At 45.3% G+C, this 17,624-nt stretch overlaps 1 long non-coding RNA gene across 2 annotated transcripts; it reads right to left on the bottom strand.

The window, feature by feature from the left end:
- Positions 1 to 227: 227 nt before the first annotated feature.
- On the bottom strand, positions 228 to 9,123 carry LOC136020914 (uncharacterized). 2 transcript variants are annotated; one of them, XR_010615562.1, is made up of 5 exons: positions 8,872 to 9,123; positions 6,535 to 6,696; positions 3,744 to 3,842; positions 1,564 to 1,661; positions 228 to 381 (listed from the first exon to the last, which is right to left on the bottom strand). It is a non-coding gene; the product is annotated as an uncharacterized LOC136020914 (long non-coding RNA). The 2 variants fall into 2 exon arrangements; XR_010615563.1 differs by lacking the exon at positions 3,744 to 3,842.
- Between the last annotated feature and the right edge of the window lie 8,501 nt (positions 9,124 to 17,624).

Genomic DNA, 17,624 nt, shown 5'->3' with positions numbered 1-17,624 from the left:
CCAGTGGAAATATTTTGTGATTACTTCAGTGGGCCCACCTGAGGAAAGATCAGTGCCGAAGGATCCTTTAACCCTAAATTCAACTCTCCAAGAGCCAGCCCGGTCAGACTTCTATTCCTGTGTTTTTCTGGGGGGTTGATTGGGAAGAGGAGGCAGATAAGAGCTAGGGTCAAAACCTGATCATTCTTTTCTTTCTATTTGGAACTGTAGCTTAATTATATCAGTACCAGCCTGGTATAGCCGTGGTACCAGCATACTGCGCAGGCTGGCTGGTCTCACCACCGCAGTGCAATCCTTCCAGGTTTTATAGCATCGCATCAAAGGGAGGGCAGAGCGACGAATTCATTTTGGCATGATCTTTAATAGGACGTCTGAGAAAAACTGAGAAGAAAGCAGCATTTCACAGAGACAGTAATGAGAGATGCAGTAATATTCTGGTCTAAATATGAGCTCCTCTAAACTACCCAAATTAAGCTCCAGTCTGGATACATTTTATAGGGAGTATGCATCATGCTAGACATAAGCTACAACTATAAATAGGCAACTTTTAGCAAGGAAATAACGCTGCAAGCTAACCAAACAAATGGCTTCCACACAACTTCAATTCCAGCTTTGTCTCTCATGTTAACCACTGCCTGGGTCTCCCTGTAGCACACAGGAACCTCTAATGGCAGCACGACTCAGGGCACGGAAGCCCACAGTTGTGTGGCCATTTGTAGGGCTGAAGCTGACTCTCCCCAAGCCCCAGTAAATCCGAGGTGATCTGGAGCAGGTGTTGCTGTGGGCTCTCAGGAAGCCAACAAATCCACCCAGAGTCAGCAGGACTCATGCTGGTACCTCTGCAGTCCAAGAGATTAAAGCAATATGCCAGCAGGCCTTTTATAACGCATCAGTGTGTGCTTTAAAGCCCCGCAGGGGCACACTAACTCAATTACTGCACGATGTGGACTCCTCACCAACCCATCCCCTAATAATGAACAGACCTGCAGGTTCCAAATCTTTAAGGGGAAGGAAAACACCACCAAATAGATTAGCTCCACAGTTGTGCTATTAATTATGGGTCATTTAGTTCAGTTAATCAATAGGCAGACTTCTTTAACCGGCTAATTATGCCAAACTGCTTCCACAATGAGCAGGTTTGCTGCTAGTTGTTAACCATGAAGGGGTAATATTTCACTGTAAAGATAAGCACAGTCCCAGTGCTCAGGCAAACGCTTTCCAGGACCCTGAGTTTACATTGCCAGTGGTTGCAATTTAACCTGTTCCACACCTAACAGACTTACAGAGGGACAAAAAGGTACCAGCATCACTGGCTTCTTGGTGCTAAACCATCAGGGTAAATATCTGGTAATCTCCTCAAGGGAATCATTCAGATCATTTACTCTCCAAATCCCTCCATGTCCAGGCTAAACAGGAGCTAAAACTTATCTTTGCAAACCAACCAGATGAACTTCTTAGTGTAGCCAGGGTAAAACCAACCAGCCTGCGTTGCCTTTCAGCCTGGGATATAGTTCCCTCCTTTGCTTTGCCAGGCAGCTGCATGAGACAACATATCCAACATACCTCAGCCAAGGCAGGAGTCTGAAAAGCCAAACCACATCCTCTGTTTGGACCCTGAAACAGCAGATCAGCATGTGGAGGTGGGGGTCTAGGTCTTCAGTCTGCCAAAACAGATAAACGGTCAAGACAACCTCTTGTTAATTGTAATTGTTTAGAAAAAGGAATGGATTCTGTTGCACACTTGAAGAGCTGATTACTGGATTCAAGGCCTCTGTTGAGGTCATCAAATAGTTATTGCAATAGAGCAAGATAAGAGCCGAGTGATAGCAGAAGTCTGTAGCTGAATTTCCTGGATATTTGTTTTAACAAAACAACCTATGCTTGGGTTTGCTAGCAAATTGCTTTAGCTAAAGAATAGCAGCTTGCAGAGCAAGCATCTTCGCCAGAGCACTGTCAGAGGTGCAAGGCAAGTTGGGGTCTCTGCTCTCACTGATGGGATTTCAGACATCCCTCACCTGAGAGACTCCATTCCCAGCCCCAGGGAGTGGTAACAGCACTGGCACATCAGCTCAGGGATTGTCCTCAGTGCTTCCACTGACTTCTGAATGACTGTGATGCAAGTCACAGTTCCTGTCCTACTTGTATTCCCCCTTTTTAACTCCCACCTACTGGCAAACCAGACATTGGCTTTTGCTGCTTGAGAAAGCATTATTGTAATAAAGAAACGCAAACACAAGCCCTGGCAGTGTTTGCCAAAGATTTATCTCCATGGAAAAGTCATACTGTTGTAACTACACCAGGATGACTAATATAGTTTGATGCTGTCATAAAACCGCAACTAAACAACTAAAGACAACACAACTGAAGAGAACAAATAAGCTATGCCAGTGGCATTAGTTACCTTTAACTAGAGGAGAGTTCAATGTGTCAATATGAACGTTCAGAACAGCTTCAGATTAAATCACTGTATGTCTGATTCAGCCCATTACATCAGTGCAAAACTTATATTGCTCTAAATCTCAGTAACAGAGGAAGCTTGAAACACACAGCCTCAGGTGGCACAGCAACCAATGTCCCGCAAGCTGTCTCTGCCACCTCTGTTCACATCTCTGGAGGCTTTTCTGGGGCCACTTCAGTGCATTCAACCACAATGGACCTCAATAAATACAAAGGAGAAGTTTGTTGCAGGCAGAAGTTTTATCTTCACCTTCTTTTTGGCACTTAGAGATGTAGTGTTTCAAAAGGGAAACAAGGCTTAACTTCACCATTTGTCTGCAATCAGCTGTAAGACATCCTGTTGAAGCACAAGCTTTATGTAAGCTTTTCAGGTTTAGATATTATTTTCTAGCCTCCTAAAACATTAAAAAGGCTGCAGCGTTGACTGGAAAAAAATAGAAGACAGACTTAGAGAAAAAAGGGCTTTGCTGAATCATGAAATCTTAAAGCAGTGAGATAAGGTTTGTGTCCTCGAGGCTGCTTGTTAACCGACTGCAGCGTTTTCCTGCTGAAAAACAAGGTGCTACGAAAAAGGGCTACGGGTTGGATTCCAAGGCAGTGTGGACAGAACTGTAGGATCAGATTCCAGGCTAATTCCAGGATTACTCTGGGAAAAGTGCTATTGAAATTTAAAACCCCTCCTTACCAGTACAAGTATCATACATTCCCACATGCAACTGATTTACTAAACATCAGTGCATCTGCCAGGAGCTGGATTTTCAACCTAGAAATTGGGAATAAGAAGCTTAATAGTTTATGTAAAGAAACAACCAAAAAAAAAAAAACCCTGGACTTTTTACCCAGATCACTAGAAAACAATGGGATAAGGAGTATTCCCTTTGGGACACGTGGTGCTAGATTGCAGATGTGATTTACAGAGACATTCAATCAGATGGCACATCAAAAGCAATGGTAAATTACACATCTTCAATAAAAAACCCCATTAAGTCATAGATACTTGGCTATGGAGGAAGGCAATTAGACTTCAGCATTATTTGTTAAACAACAGGCACAAGATGATACGCAGTGAATTTTTTGCAATAATAGCCATTCCTGGCCATTCATTTTGCAGGGAATAAATCTGTCACTTGAGTGAAAACAATTGACAGCACCATTTATTACCTTGCATGCTTCAGAATAACAGCACAATTTACATGTTGCCCTTTGGCACTGGGACTTTCAGCTTGCTTAGAAACAAGGCAAAAATATCTACAGACCTGGTAGCAAGGATTTAAGCAGCAGCTGACCTTATGTGGTTTATTTAAGCTTCTATAACAGTCCACTCTTGTTCAGCCCCTGGTTATAGAAGAAATAGGTTCTTCTGGAGAATCCACAGCCTCGAGACTCTGCAACACAAAGGGTCACGCAGAGGTCTCTGTATCTGATAGTTCAGAGTAACGTTTTAGTTCTGATTCTCTGAGATATCCCCTGGGAACTAAAGATATTTGGTTTTCTTTCAGAGGCTTTAAGGAGCTGGGTCTATTAAGAAAAAAAGGAAATCTTCCCCTAGCTCATGAAGATAAATCTTAGCTTTCTTTTTCACATGAAGAAGGCCAGATCCTTCGTGACATCCAAGCCATTTAGCCCAACAAAACCTAAGGGAAACGGTGTGTTACTAGAATAGAAAATACTCGGCCAAAACCATAAATGTCCTAAGATGGTGCCCTTTATGGTAACATCTTTGCAGTATTACCCGTTGGATGGTGTTTCTTTTTAATACGTTTACTAGAGAGGTTAATAGCCTTCCTATGGCGCCTGTTACAAATACATGAGCCACTCAGATTACAAGAGCTAAAATACACAGCTTTTCCCACCACAAAACCACTCAATTCAGAGATGTCCATTCCAGCTCCCAAAGGTTCACGCTGCTCTTCCCTTTGGCAATGGATCCCCCAGTCCCAGATCCCCCAGAAAGGGCAGGGCAACACCTTGTAACTCTCTCTCATTATAGTTTAAATTTAGAGTGGGCTGCTATGTTTAGTTTCACTTTCCCTGCTGTTTGATAGCATACAACAAGGTCAAGAGACTGGCCATTTACTAAGAAGCTCTATTATTCCCAAGCACTGTTCCACACATTGTAAAATCCTAGGGAGATTAATACAGCTGGCGGTAGCACTTCTATTCTTAACACATACCCTGTGCCTTTGTGCCTCCTCCCACAGCACCCTGGTCTTTGTAGAGCTACCAAGAAGCTGTCACTCTGAAGTGTCCAATTCTCAGTACTGAGACATAGTCAGGAGAAAGAAAATGAGATCTTGGGTTTCAGGGATCTTAGTAGAAGATTTTAGCCCTTATTATTACAGAACATTCAGAGAGATCCAGGCTGTATCTGGTTTCTCAGTCTTCTTTTTTTCTTCTCCTATTCTAACTCCTGGAGATGCTAACATATAATCAAAATGTCTTTTTTTTTCCTTTTTCTTTCTTCTTTTCTAGTTGTCACCAATCTGTAGTCATGTTGTCAAATAAACTGCTGGTACAAGTATATCATTTACTGTAATTTCTAGCAATGCTGAGAGGGGAGCTTCTTTTTATTTTCCCTCTTTAAACACTGCAGCACAAAATCCCACCTGACTCACGTGTCATTTCAGAGCTCAAAAATCCCCTAAACTAAAATCTCCATTTGAGTTCATTGAGTGACCAAGAAACAGACCTGGACAGCCCAGAACCATGAAAGCCCAGAAACAGACCAGAAACCACTGAGGGACCCCAGCCCCTTATGCAAAGAGCAAACATCTGGAGGTTTAAACCTCTCTCTTGCTGGTAAAGTCAAGAAATGAAGACTCGAGGTAGGGGTTATTTAACCATTCATTCCAATATTCAGAGGATACAGCTGCTCCTCAGAAGAACCAGGGTAAGATAGCGTAGATTGTTCTTGTTTGTACACTGTTCTCACATGCAAATGTGCCAATGTTTGGCAGCTCCATGCAGATTTCTGGTTTCCTCTAGGCCAGAAGTGTTTGCTCCCTTTCTCAGGTCAGATGTGTGAGTCCTGAGAAGGAATCGTGCGTAGTCTGGCTACAGCTTTGTAAGGTGAAAGCTAGATCCCATATTCTGTTAACCAGGCCTAAAATTCTTTATCCCATTCCCTTCCTTGTCTCTTGCTCCACATCTGCCACCTTCTTAAAACAAACAAAATTTGGCAACAGATAAAGCAGCACAGTACCAGGCTTGTGGGGCAAACAGAGGTCACATACCCTACCTTTCTATGGAGTCTAAGAGCAGAGTGCTCAGTGTTATTAGCTTTTCTGCATGAGAAATCAATCTCCAATTGGACATATGGGTGCCAAGGACAGACTGATAAAAGTATCATTTATTTTTTCAGAATGGGCTATTTACTACTTACTCATAACTGCAATAGCAGACTGGAAGCTGTACTTCAGTGATACGCTGCTATCGTACTTTGTGATAAGGCTGAAACCATTAGGCAAACAATAAATAATAAATAAATAACGGGGAAAGTGCTCATGTAAATGCTAGGAGAATACTCTAAGGCAGGCTGGACATGTGCTTAGGGAAATGACACCCCTAAATTACATCCTGGTTTCCTAGGTCTACTTCTGCTACTTCTTTGTGGGGATATCTGAAAGTATAAAATAGTCTCCTATCTATTTCAGGTAGGTGCCGTAGGATCCAGTTCTACCCACAAAAACTTCACCCAAAAGTCTTTAGAACAGAGGGCTCAGATGCCGTTTCCCTTTCTCAGACACACTCAGAAATAGGAAGATGGGCAGTTATTACACAGCTTTCCTCACAGCCCTCAGTGAGGGATGACAGCTTTTATTGTAGAAATGGGGAGTGCAAGTCACAGCCACGCACTGCCAGGCATGGCAGAGTTTCCCCCTGTACCGCTGCAGGGCTTCGCTCACCAGCAGAATGATAGCAGCAAAAAAACCCACCAGATGAATCATTAAAGTCCAGCTAACCTTCACTGCAATCCCAGGAACAAACTGACACTAACACCCACGCAGCCTGTAAGGCAGTGGGATGATTGCCTGGCTTCGACACAGTCTTCTCAGGGCCTTCTGCTGTTCAGATTACCTCTATCTGAACTTGAAGGTTCTGCTTCCAGGGAGCAGGGCAGATGCAGACAACAGGAGGACTTCTGACCAGCATGGGGGCAAGCAGCTCTTCAGGACGGTGACTACAAGGCCCATTGCAGCCCGTATTCGGTCTTCCCTATTCTCAAGTGTCTAGAAGGAACTGAAAGACGTTGTGTCTTAGGATCGGGGAAATCGGAGCAGGGCACTGCCCTGAGGCTGGTCATGGCCTCTTGCAGCGTAAGAGAGCCACCCATTTCTTTAAAATACTCCCTCAGCTTCTTTATCTCCTGTTTCACTTCCCTTCTCTGCCTACTCTTTGACACTGCAGACCTCATGTCAGGACTTTAAAACCCGGGAGCCAGCAGCCGAACAAGCTCAGGTCACTTCTCCCACTCCCAGCCCAGCAGTGTGGGCACACTCGGGTGTTTGCCTGGCTTGACAGCTTTTGCAGCACCGTTTGCTCCACCACAGCAGGGAACATCCCAAGTGGTCTGAAATACACTGCTTTAGTGCCCCTCAAATGATCCCCTGTATAAGCAGTGCTCTTCTCATGTGGCAAGCATGCTGATGTACACTAGCACATCTAAGTTACTCTGCTCCAGAAAGGTCTTCCCCCAGCCCCACCAGGAAACCATCACACAGAGGCTGAGGGTCCTGTCTGAGCACAGTGCACACCCAAGGAGTAGCACAAGAGCCAGAACCTGTACAAAACGGGGCAGAGAGTTTCCCAACACCAGGAGACGCCAGTTATCTTAAACCACTGACACCACGACCCAAACCGAATAACAACCCCTTATAACAGCACATGTATTTGTTTATTTATTTGCATTTCCCAAATAACTTGGGGGGGGGGGGGCAGGGAGAGAAAAATCATTCTTTAAAATGAGGAAAAATATTTCCATTTCAGAGCTTTACCAGTTGCTCCAAGTAGTTTACATCCCAGCAATCTGAAATGTCTGCTCTCGCAAAGCTGTCTACATTTTTTGGCACAGCTTAGTTTTTCCCTGCAAATCCCATGTGATTAATCTGTTCTTCAGAAAGCAAAAGGCAAACGAGGAAGTCCAGTTACAACAGAAACATATGGGAATCTTCTTGTGAGCTTTAATAGGAACTGAACTAAACCCTGGGTTAACTGAAGACACTGGAACAGTCCCCGACTTGAGACAGACACAGTAAATGCTTGGGATGCCAGACATTAGGAACAGACCTTGACGATCGACCTTTTGCATACCCAGATAGTGATACTCCCAGCTCCGTCTGACCAGCACAGCCACTTGTAGGGCATCTAAAAACAGGAGCTGTATCCAGCAGAGCAGGGTCTCAAGGGCTTGTGATAGTTAATTATTGTGGCTGCCCCTCAAGGCTGACTGATTCATGAATACAATCGGGGCACGCACACACCAGCCATATGTGCAATGCACCCTTTATGGGAGCCACAGCTAACGATGTGCCAGGGTCTGGCGGATTGCTTTGCAGACCACCCATGGGCTGCAGCCCATCAGCCTCGCACATGCCAGGGAGGGTTGGCTCTGCACCAGGGGAGAGCAGGAAACCTGCTTAGGAACATGAGTTCCTCCCAGCTTCATCCCTGCCTGCAGAGACCACAAACTGCAGGAGACAACATCAAGGGGGAAAGTCTACCTGGGTCTAGGGTAGATCACAGGAACGAGACACCTCACAAGCCACCTTGTGCAGCTCCTTCCACAGCCACAGCTACCACAAGGCTTCTCCCTCCAGCAGCCACCCTGTAAGAGCTTGTTAACAAAACAAGCCCATAAGCACCGCTGCTCTCCAAGCCAGACACATGAATCATGAGATCATAAATAGAGCTGATCGAATCATAACTAACATGCTTGACAGCTTTCACGGCTTGCTCTCCTTGTGTCTTACACGATGCGGAGAAAAGGGGACTTGGAAATAAAAGGGGAAGCCCATAATATGTCATTGCAGCCTCAGAGGTGTTAACTGGGATTTGTGGGCAGCAAACGTGCTTGTTACGGAGCAATGTAAAACAAGCTGGATGCATCACATCCTGCGTGCCTGAGCACTGCAGCGAGGGACATGATGCAGGCAACCTCTCAGAACAGCAGGCAGGGGCCCAAATGGGAAGCATATGGTGGAGGGAGGGAGGGAGACAGGGTGGCGCAGCACAGCTCATCCTGGGCTGTTCAGCTGCAGGTATATGAGAATCATGCCAAAAGCATAATTTCTATAAACAGAAAGTGACAACCATAGTAAGTCATAACAATGAAGACAACCAATAAAGATCAGCAACATCCAGGAAAATACGCTTCCTATCTTCATCCATAAAAGAAGGATAACAATATCCCCTTACCTGACAGGTAAAGCATTTCTGTGGGTCTTCAGTTACTGGGTCAGGAGCATCTTTTGGGACTCAAGCAATACTCAGAGAAACAAAGGCTCTTGCCTCAGGGGGTAACAAGGAAGGCAGCTGCTGAGACAGCCCCAGCCCTGGGCATCAGGCACCTCTCAGTTGAGGCTGAGACAAACCATCACCCATGGGCAGTGCCTGTCTCAGCAGGGCCCAGCCCACGGCCAGGCAGAGCCATGGCAAAGCTGGAGACACTGCAGCATCACCAGGAGAAGAAAATGGCTCCAAACAGAGCTGAAATGGGCTCCTAGAGCTGCAGATGAGGCCCATCAGAGAAATAAGGCTAATTAGTGCCCATCAGTCAAGTGCAGGTGAAGCTCTTACCCCATTCTCCAAAAGCAACTACCATGCAAGAGCCACCTCAGCCACAGCAGTTACCCCATGCAAGGTATAAGCCACCATACCATGGGGCCACTTTTCCCATTTTGACTGTCCTACTGCACCTAACCCAGGCGTCAGTTTTAGGGGCAGTTCAATGTTAAATGTAGATTCACCAATAGAAAAACTTATGGAAATGTGTCATCTATGTTGAGAATTTAGAACTTTGCCAAAAATTAATTGGGGTTGGGATTTGTTGAATTAATTCCACCCTTGTGAAATGTACAGGTTTCAGCTGGCCTGCAGTGATACAACCCAGTTCACACACTCAGGCATTGAGTGCACTCAAATTAAAGGAAGGTGGAAGAAGATAAACCAGCTTGAAGAGTGGCATTTACTGAGACCCACGGAAAAGGCTGGGAGAGGGATTCACAGGAGTGAACAGTGCAGACCACAAGGCAGAATACTTTAGGCAAAGAAAATTATGTAGAAGTGCTTAGACCCCACTGCAAGGGGATACAGGATTTGGCATTATAGGGGAAAAAGTGGGATACGGGAGACCACCAGTGGCTTTGCAAACATGTGTTAATCCCCATGCATCTTCAGGCTAAGCCAAGCCCAGCTTCAAAAGATAGAAATGCTTAAATAAACGTGAGTCCATTCATTATTCCTCTGTGTTTCAGATCTTCCTCACCTTCTGCCTGGCTCTTTTACTGCAATTAAATATGTGTAAACAAATTGTGCAGGGAAGCTACATTTTCCTGGTAAGTGGTCACCTTAACCTCCTCTGCTTTGACTGTGGCTGCTATTCCCCAGGTCGCACTGTAATCACTGAGTAATGGGAGCAAAGTGAATTGCCAGGGCACTTGGTTCAGCAAAACCATCTAGCATCCAAATCACGCATGGAACTGTGCTGCTCACTGCAGCAAGCACTGCTTAGAGCCAGGAAGAAAATGGTAGTGCTATAATCCCTAGAACTCTTCACAAATCTTGCCCTGAACACAGGACATACACTGCTGGATTGAGCTAGTGAGTGTAGCAATGAACTCTACCACTCACCTACTTTTGTTTTCTTGCTGGTTATGACCTTGTACACATTGTGAAACCAGGAAAGTGGAGCCTACTTGAAGCAGTGTTCTGGAAACATAGATAAGCTTCTCCAAGCCATTCTAAGAACTGGGCTTTGATTGCCTTGTTTGTAACTTGGTCCAAAATAAGCTTCATCACAACCTATATGGGCAGGGGGAACTGTGTGAGTATCCAGTAGAACCTTTTAACGAGACTGGCTTTTTTTAATGCTTTGTTTGATTTTAGTGGCAAGGTCTGAGCTGAAATGTTACTGACAGGGACAAAGTTTATTACAGTTTCTCAGATGGGAAGCGGATTTTGAGGTAGTATAGATGAGGGTATCTCCACTGAATCAAATGGAGTTACCAGTTTATAGTAATTGGTAGTCTTGGTCTGTATTTTCTGTCCTCTTTGACACTGACTCTGTTAAACTGCATTGATTGTTTCTAACAGCAAGAAGAAAAAAAAATATAGGGGAGAATAAATATTCCTTCCAGATTCAGATTAGAAGACTTTGTGCTCTCCTGAACAGGACTGGGCAGACCGTTTCTCTCCTGTATGTGTATACCACCCCCCTCCCTCCCTCAAACACAAATATCTCTGCAAAAATGAGCAAGAAAAGTGAAGTTGGCATGAAAAAGAAAGAAATACATTGCCTGAACTGAGCTTCTGTGTGAGTTCTGCAGCTCATGAGAGCGCTCTCATGAGCTCATCTCTCTACATCCATTTGGAGAAGCAATGTGAAAATACACACACGTGCTCTCCCCCAAGCCAGCACACTGTGCTTCCCTTACTGCCTAAACCCCAGCAACAGAGGAGAAAGGAGGCTCTTACATGCAAGTCACTACAGGAAGCCAGGTCATTGTTTTTACATAACCATCTCTATTCTGAGATTTATGAAAAGTTCATAAAGGGAAGGAGCAGAGAGCACAGTGACAATGCAACCAAAACTCAGAGATGCAGTGCAGTACTTAGTGGTGTTTACCTGCTCCAATAATTCTGATCCCAGGGCAGAGCACTGAGGATTAGCTCCAGACCTCATTAGGCAGGATAGAATTATGTGGGTTAACAAAGTATTATTCTTGGCTTTCTTTTGCATTTTAAAAGTGGCTTGAGACCTATAAAATCCCTTTGAATTTTATTAAAAGTCTTCCACGATCATTTTTCATCCTGCAGCCCAGTTGAGCTGAACTAATAAATTAGCATGTTATCTGTGAGGATATCCATTAGAGCTTCAAATGAAGGTTATTAGAGCCAAAAAACTAACAATGCTAGTTACAACTGGGGACAAAGCAATCTGGTCCACTGAGCAGTGGGCACTGAGATTAAAGAATGAGGGACACATTAACCTTATGAGCCTGCAGGAGATGGGCAGCATGAGGAAGAGCCTCTCCAGCTGCTTTGGACGCCCTGAGCAGGCAGCCAGAGGCAGGGAAAGCCAGGCAGGAGACCACTAGAGCTGAGTATGTATGAAAGCTTCAGCGAAGTCTCACCAGGCTTACCCTTACTGCACTGCTCAGGTGAGTTTTTACTCATACTGAACCGGTACCAGTTGCCCACACACAAGTCCTTGCTACAGATCAACTCTGCTTTTTCACTGAGTTGTCTGCCTCAGCTCAAACCCTGCTAAATGTAAGACTACCACAATATGAACATAAATCACACAACTTTCTAGTTGCTACAGCTTCAGGCAGCATAGTGGCAGACACGGTTTGGAGTTGGAGTGATGTATTCGTACTTGGCATCAGCTTCCCCCAAGTCTTTTGCTTTTTTCCCTCACACACTGAGATTCCTAACCCAAACGTCAATACAAGTAGAGTGGAATGCTTTTTTTGCTGCTTTGCAAAGCTCATAAACAGGCAAACTTGAAAAATGAACTCAGGCTATGAAAGACATGGATAACATGGAAAGCAGATGCTGTGAGACTGTCTCTTTAACAAGCTTCATCAGCAGTGCTCTTGGCCCGAGTGCTGTTTGCTCAGTGAATGCTGGCAGGATGCTGGCTACACCTCTTGCTGTCCTGAGCAGCTATCCAGAGGGCTGCATCTGGAACCCGCCGGGGTAACTGAAGCACTGCAGCCCCTGAGCTCCGCACACCATCCCAAGCAGAGAGCCAGGACTGCACCCCCAGCCTCTAGGGAGCTGCATGTTGATTCCCACTTCCTAATGGGTCTCCAACAACCCAAAGAAACTGAGGGGTCACGGTGAAGAGGGGAGTAAAAGGGCTTTATACAAACACATGCACCAGGCCACTAGACAGGACCAAACACCTTCAAAGGGAAAGCCACCATACAAACATATTTTCATCTTCTTGTCCATGCCCTCCTTTTCTTCTAGCCTGCCCTATCACTGCAGGACCCATCTTTCTCCCTGCTTGCCTACCTTCTCCTTTTTCCTTCTTATACCTGATTTATTTCCATCCCCTCTTGAAGGAGTATGAGGGTCGCCTGTGTGAGCAGGAGCCTGAGGGTTAAGGCACAAAAACCAGGAGTGCAAAGACAGGTTCTTTTACTTTCTCTTCAATGTATTTCCCAAGGATTACTTTCAACCTCTCAACTGCTCCAATTCCCTTGCCCCTGTCTCTGAAAGGGCAGGCAGCCCAGGCGCATCCGCAGGGTACGGCGTAGCTCCGTTGTGAGCCCTCCGCATCTTGGTTTCCCTTGAGCAAACTAATCACAAGGCAGGGATTTAAGGGAAATGTCCTCACACCGCCTGGTTCACTGAGCCTCAGCAGCTTGGTCGTGCTTCCCTGGACTCCTTTTCTTTACCTTAAACAAGTCCCAGCTCCCTCTTTCAGGGCTCCAGCCTCATACTCACTTCAGCAGCCTGCACCAACACCACCCCAACGTTAATGCAGGCACAGGTTGTTCTTCCCCAAAAGTAAAAAGCTCCTGCTTGAGCCATAATTCACCCGAAGTGAATTTCAAGACATCTCCAAGCTGCTGCTCTTCCCCTGGGGTCATACAGACACCATTTTGGTACGTCTTCATTTCCAGCCTTACTTCTCTTCATCTAATTCCCTTTCACCTCCCACTCCTGTGCTTTATTACTCTTCTATTCTTTTCTAAAAAGGAAAATGTTTCTTTTCACTCTCAATCTGTTCCTTTCCTCCTGTCATTCCCTTCATGTCTCATCCACAATGATATTTTTGTTCATGCAATGACTAGTTTGCTCTTTCTCCTCTTCCCGCTGGGCTACTTTGATCTACTGTTCCTCTGTCTGTTTTACACATTCCTTTTCCTCCTTCCAAAGACACATCAGTCTGTATCCCATCCCCTCCTCCTTACTCATCTCTCTCCTGCTACTCTGATCTATTCTTGCTGCACCAAACTTGTTTCATGTGTGGATGGTTTTAAAGCCTGCTCTGCTGCGCTGATAAGCATTGCAGTAAGTGCTAGAGGATATGGTCTGTCAACCCAGTCACCTTGAACCAGCACAGGATGCCACTTGAACACCCTGCCTTAGCCATTCTTTATTAAGAACAACACCTGACTCCCGAAGGAAAACCTAACCCAGGGAGCACTTAGGATGATAATCCCTTGGTCACTTCAAGTTCAGAAGATGACACTGCAGCACAAACCTGGAAGAGCCCCTGGGGACCCATCCCAGTCACCGCCCGGATCTTGAGCAGGAGAGGTGCCGACCAACAGTAATAGCCTTTTCATTGCCTGTAATCAAGAAAATCCCCTGAAAAGGACTAAAATTCACTTGCAGCCTCACAGGACTGTGGAGAGAGGAACTTTTAGAGCTGTGTACCCTTGGTTACAATAAATCACAGCAAGATTTGCTGTCAAGCAGCAGGGAGACTGCTGGCCCCCACAACAGGAAACCTGAGGGTGAAAATTACTCTTCCCCTTCACATGACAGCCTGTCCCTTGCCCAGGGAGCCTGCAAGCAGGGAGGAATAGAAGTCTAAAAATCATGCTTTTCCAGCCTGTGCCAAACAAGACCTTAGCACTTTCTGCAATGCCTCCTGATGAAAACTCACTTCTACCTGACCTGCCTGCTTTGGGGAGAAAGTGGGAAATGGTGGCAGGAGAACTGGTGTAGCATCCCCTCCAGAGACTGAATAACACTCACTCAGGGGCAGGCACTGAAAACAGGACCTTTTGCAGCTGAAGTTATGGACACAGTGCACAAATGCCATTTGGTGCCCAGCAAGTGCCTCCTGGGCACTAGGGCTGGCTGCCAAGCTGTTCGCCCACTTGCCTTACCTCAGGGGTCTGATGAGCAGGACTTAATCTGAAGATTACAATGGAGTGTTTCGGGCACTTCGATTTATAGAATATCATCCAATAATTTCATTAATGCTGCAGAGCTGTGTGGCTGGCACAAATGTTGGCATTCAGGCCTGGACAGGAGAAAAGAGGCTTACCTCATTTTAACTTTAACTCCAAAGTGGAGGCTATGGGAAGAAGTGATGCACTTGTGATAGGACTGGTTTATCAGCAGAGTGAGTCCAAGTTGAAAGACCCAGTTGATAGCAAATGAAACGTACTGCTAATTTACCAGAACGTTTGCAGTGTCACTCCCAGAAATCTGGCATTGCTTTCTCTCACCTTACACAGCCATGTGAATCAGTCATTTCCAAGGTAACTGCAATGAGAGCCATGGTGAGGCCAAGTTCTCCTCCCTGATCACCAGCCCTGAATCCTCCAGGCTCACTAATGACAGTGAGTTGCAAGTGAGCTCCATGTGCACTCAAGCACCCATGAAATAATAAAGCAGCCATAACAGTCTTCATGTCATTGCAAAGGTCAGGTGCAGGCTGCCCTTTGCATGCCCCAGATCCAGACCCGGTTTGTGTCCAAACAGGAATAAATAAATAAATAAATAAATAAATAAATAAAGGAGATTAAAACCCAAATCAAGGTGAAGCAAGTCTCAGCGATTGCTTCACACGTACACATGCACACACAGCACGTTGCTTGATAGTAATGGTCTGAAATATTATACTTCCCCAATGCTGTAACAGCATCACTTAGAGTCATTACATGAGCATTATGCAGTTCAATTTGGCAGCAGGCAGTTTGCCTGGGTTTTTTTAGTATAGAAAGGAAGAGCTAGAAGCCTCGTGAACCTTTGTGAGCCCATCCTAAATAATTTCACTGAAATACAAATTACCATGCCTAAAGTCAGCTCAATCTCTGAGAAATTAAATTAGCCCATTTACTGGATATAGCTATTTCTGTGTGCAGGGGAACAGCTCGAGTACCTGATGAGCAGCTATTGCCATTCTGACATCCAACTGCGCCTGTTGCAAGTGGGCACAAGTCTCCTGCATCCTAGATGCCACCCATATGGCATGTCTCAAATGCTCTAGGGCATCACAAATGTCACAAGACGCCTACATTTGGGCACCTGATTCACTCCCACATACCCTTGGCAATGGCAGGTGATGTAACATGGTAAATCTCAGTGTGGAAAATCTCTCCTCTGCATGATTTCTAGCCCACTTCTGACCATGATCTCACCAAGGCCTCAGAAAATTAACCTCTTGGTATCAAGCCAGCTGATTTAATTAGAAAGGCATAATTAATATTAAACAGTCGACATATATAGCATAGATTTCACATGTAATTGTGCCTCTCCTTTGAGAGTCTACTTACCAATAGTGACAAAATTCTGTCCTTGGAGGTATACTGAAAACCTGTGGGCTCAGATCAGACTATAGTCAAGGGCAGCATTTGTGCATAAATTGAAGTGACACAGGTTAATGGAGAAGAAAGATAGTTTCATTACCTGAATCTGAACAGACCTGGTCATATGAAAACCAAAAAACTTAATGTGGTGCTGATGGCAAGTATTAGTAGATACCTTAATACCTGTCATCACTGAATAAACCGTATGAATACCTAACACAATTGCTGTGTTAGAAAACAGCTTTTGACCTGCTGGTAACACTGCATTTTGAACTCAGCGCTAGCCACAAACCCCAACTCTTTTGAACCTGGAAAGATGTATATACTACACATGCAGTGAACTCCTAGCCCTGAGGCTGAATGTTGCCTTATTTGGTGAAAATTGATTAGATTTGTCAGGTGAATAAAATCCTTTATTAAATTTGCCTGGTTGAAAGCATGGCTGCGAATTTTAGTTTTCATTAGAGCATCGCTGCATTTGTCTGAAGTAGTTAAGAGCATCGCAAGTGATACATTGGTAACAATTGGACCAAGCCATGGCAAAAACCCCCAGGAGAACATGCTTTGCCTATGAAACGGAAGGCTAAATGCTGCTGGCTTCAATTTCTCCCCGCCAGAGGGGAGCAGAAGAGGAATTAGGCTAGAAGAAGAGAACATAAACCCCTCAAACCTGCCTTTCCTCACCCGTGCAAACACTGCCGGCAGGGACAGCACAAACACGTCACAATCAGCTGTGAAGTTCAGCAGTGCGTGCTGGACCAGAGCACGAAGCAGGGTTGCCTGTTTTCCCTCCCCTCTCCTGCTCCCCACCGTTCTCTCCACAGAGAGCATATCCACCATCCTATGCCTGCGGAATTCATTTCAGTTACCCGGGTCTGATTTCTAATTATGATGCAGGATGCACGGTAATAAATTTCCTATGGGATACTCATTATATAGAGCATATGAATGTGCTGTAATCAGGCGTATTTGTTGCTATGGAAAAACACAGCAAGCATGCAGAGCCTTCTGTGTGGCATCTTCAGTGTCCCTGCACTCGGAGTGCTCCAATTCCTTGGCAGCGTGCGGCATAGCAACATGTTATCTGGCACAAAACCCAAGGATGTTACAAGTTTCAACTGAAAAACTTGTAGGGCTCCCTAGCCCATTGCATCTTCAAGGGGCATTAGATAGTGTTTTGCATTATCCCCTTTAAAGCAAAGGGATCAAAGTATTACAGGCAGCATGAGGCTGGAAGTGTGACCTTTCCCTCCTCATTCCTAAAGCCTGTTGTTGTCTCCCTCATATATATACTGGCCACAGTCACTTTAGAAGGGGAAATGGGATTGTTGGACCGTGTATTCGCAGTGTTACGTGCCCTGGTTACACAGAGCTCAGTGTGACATTCCCTGTGCTCAGGTAAAGGGGTATTAGCCTGAATGCTGAGCACCACATAGGGCAAGGCCCAGGTAGGACATGCTGTGCTATAAAAAAGTGGCCATGCTTATTAATGAAATCCCTGCTAATCCCTTCTGTGAGCAGCTGGGGGAGGTGGGGGGGTGCCAAAGGGCAGTCCTCTCTGTTACCAAATTAAATGGATCTCAGTAGCACACGGAAACACTCAGCCTGTTTGTTTTATGCCTCCTGTGTTTTAAAGCACTTAACCCACAGCCCAGGCCTGCAGCGCAT

Source organism: Lathamus discolor, chromosome 12 (genome assembly GCF_037157495.1).
Source record: "Lathamus discolor isolate bLatDis1 chromosome 12, bLatDis1.hap1, whole genome shotgun sequence".
NCBI classification, from domain to species: domain Eukaryota; kingdom Metazoa; phylum Chordata; class Aves; order Psittaciformes; family Psittacidae; genus Lathamus; species Lathamus discolor.
This window is presented reverse-complemented; position numbering and strand designations above follow the sequence as displayed.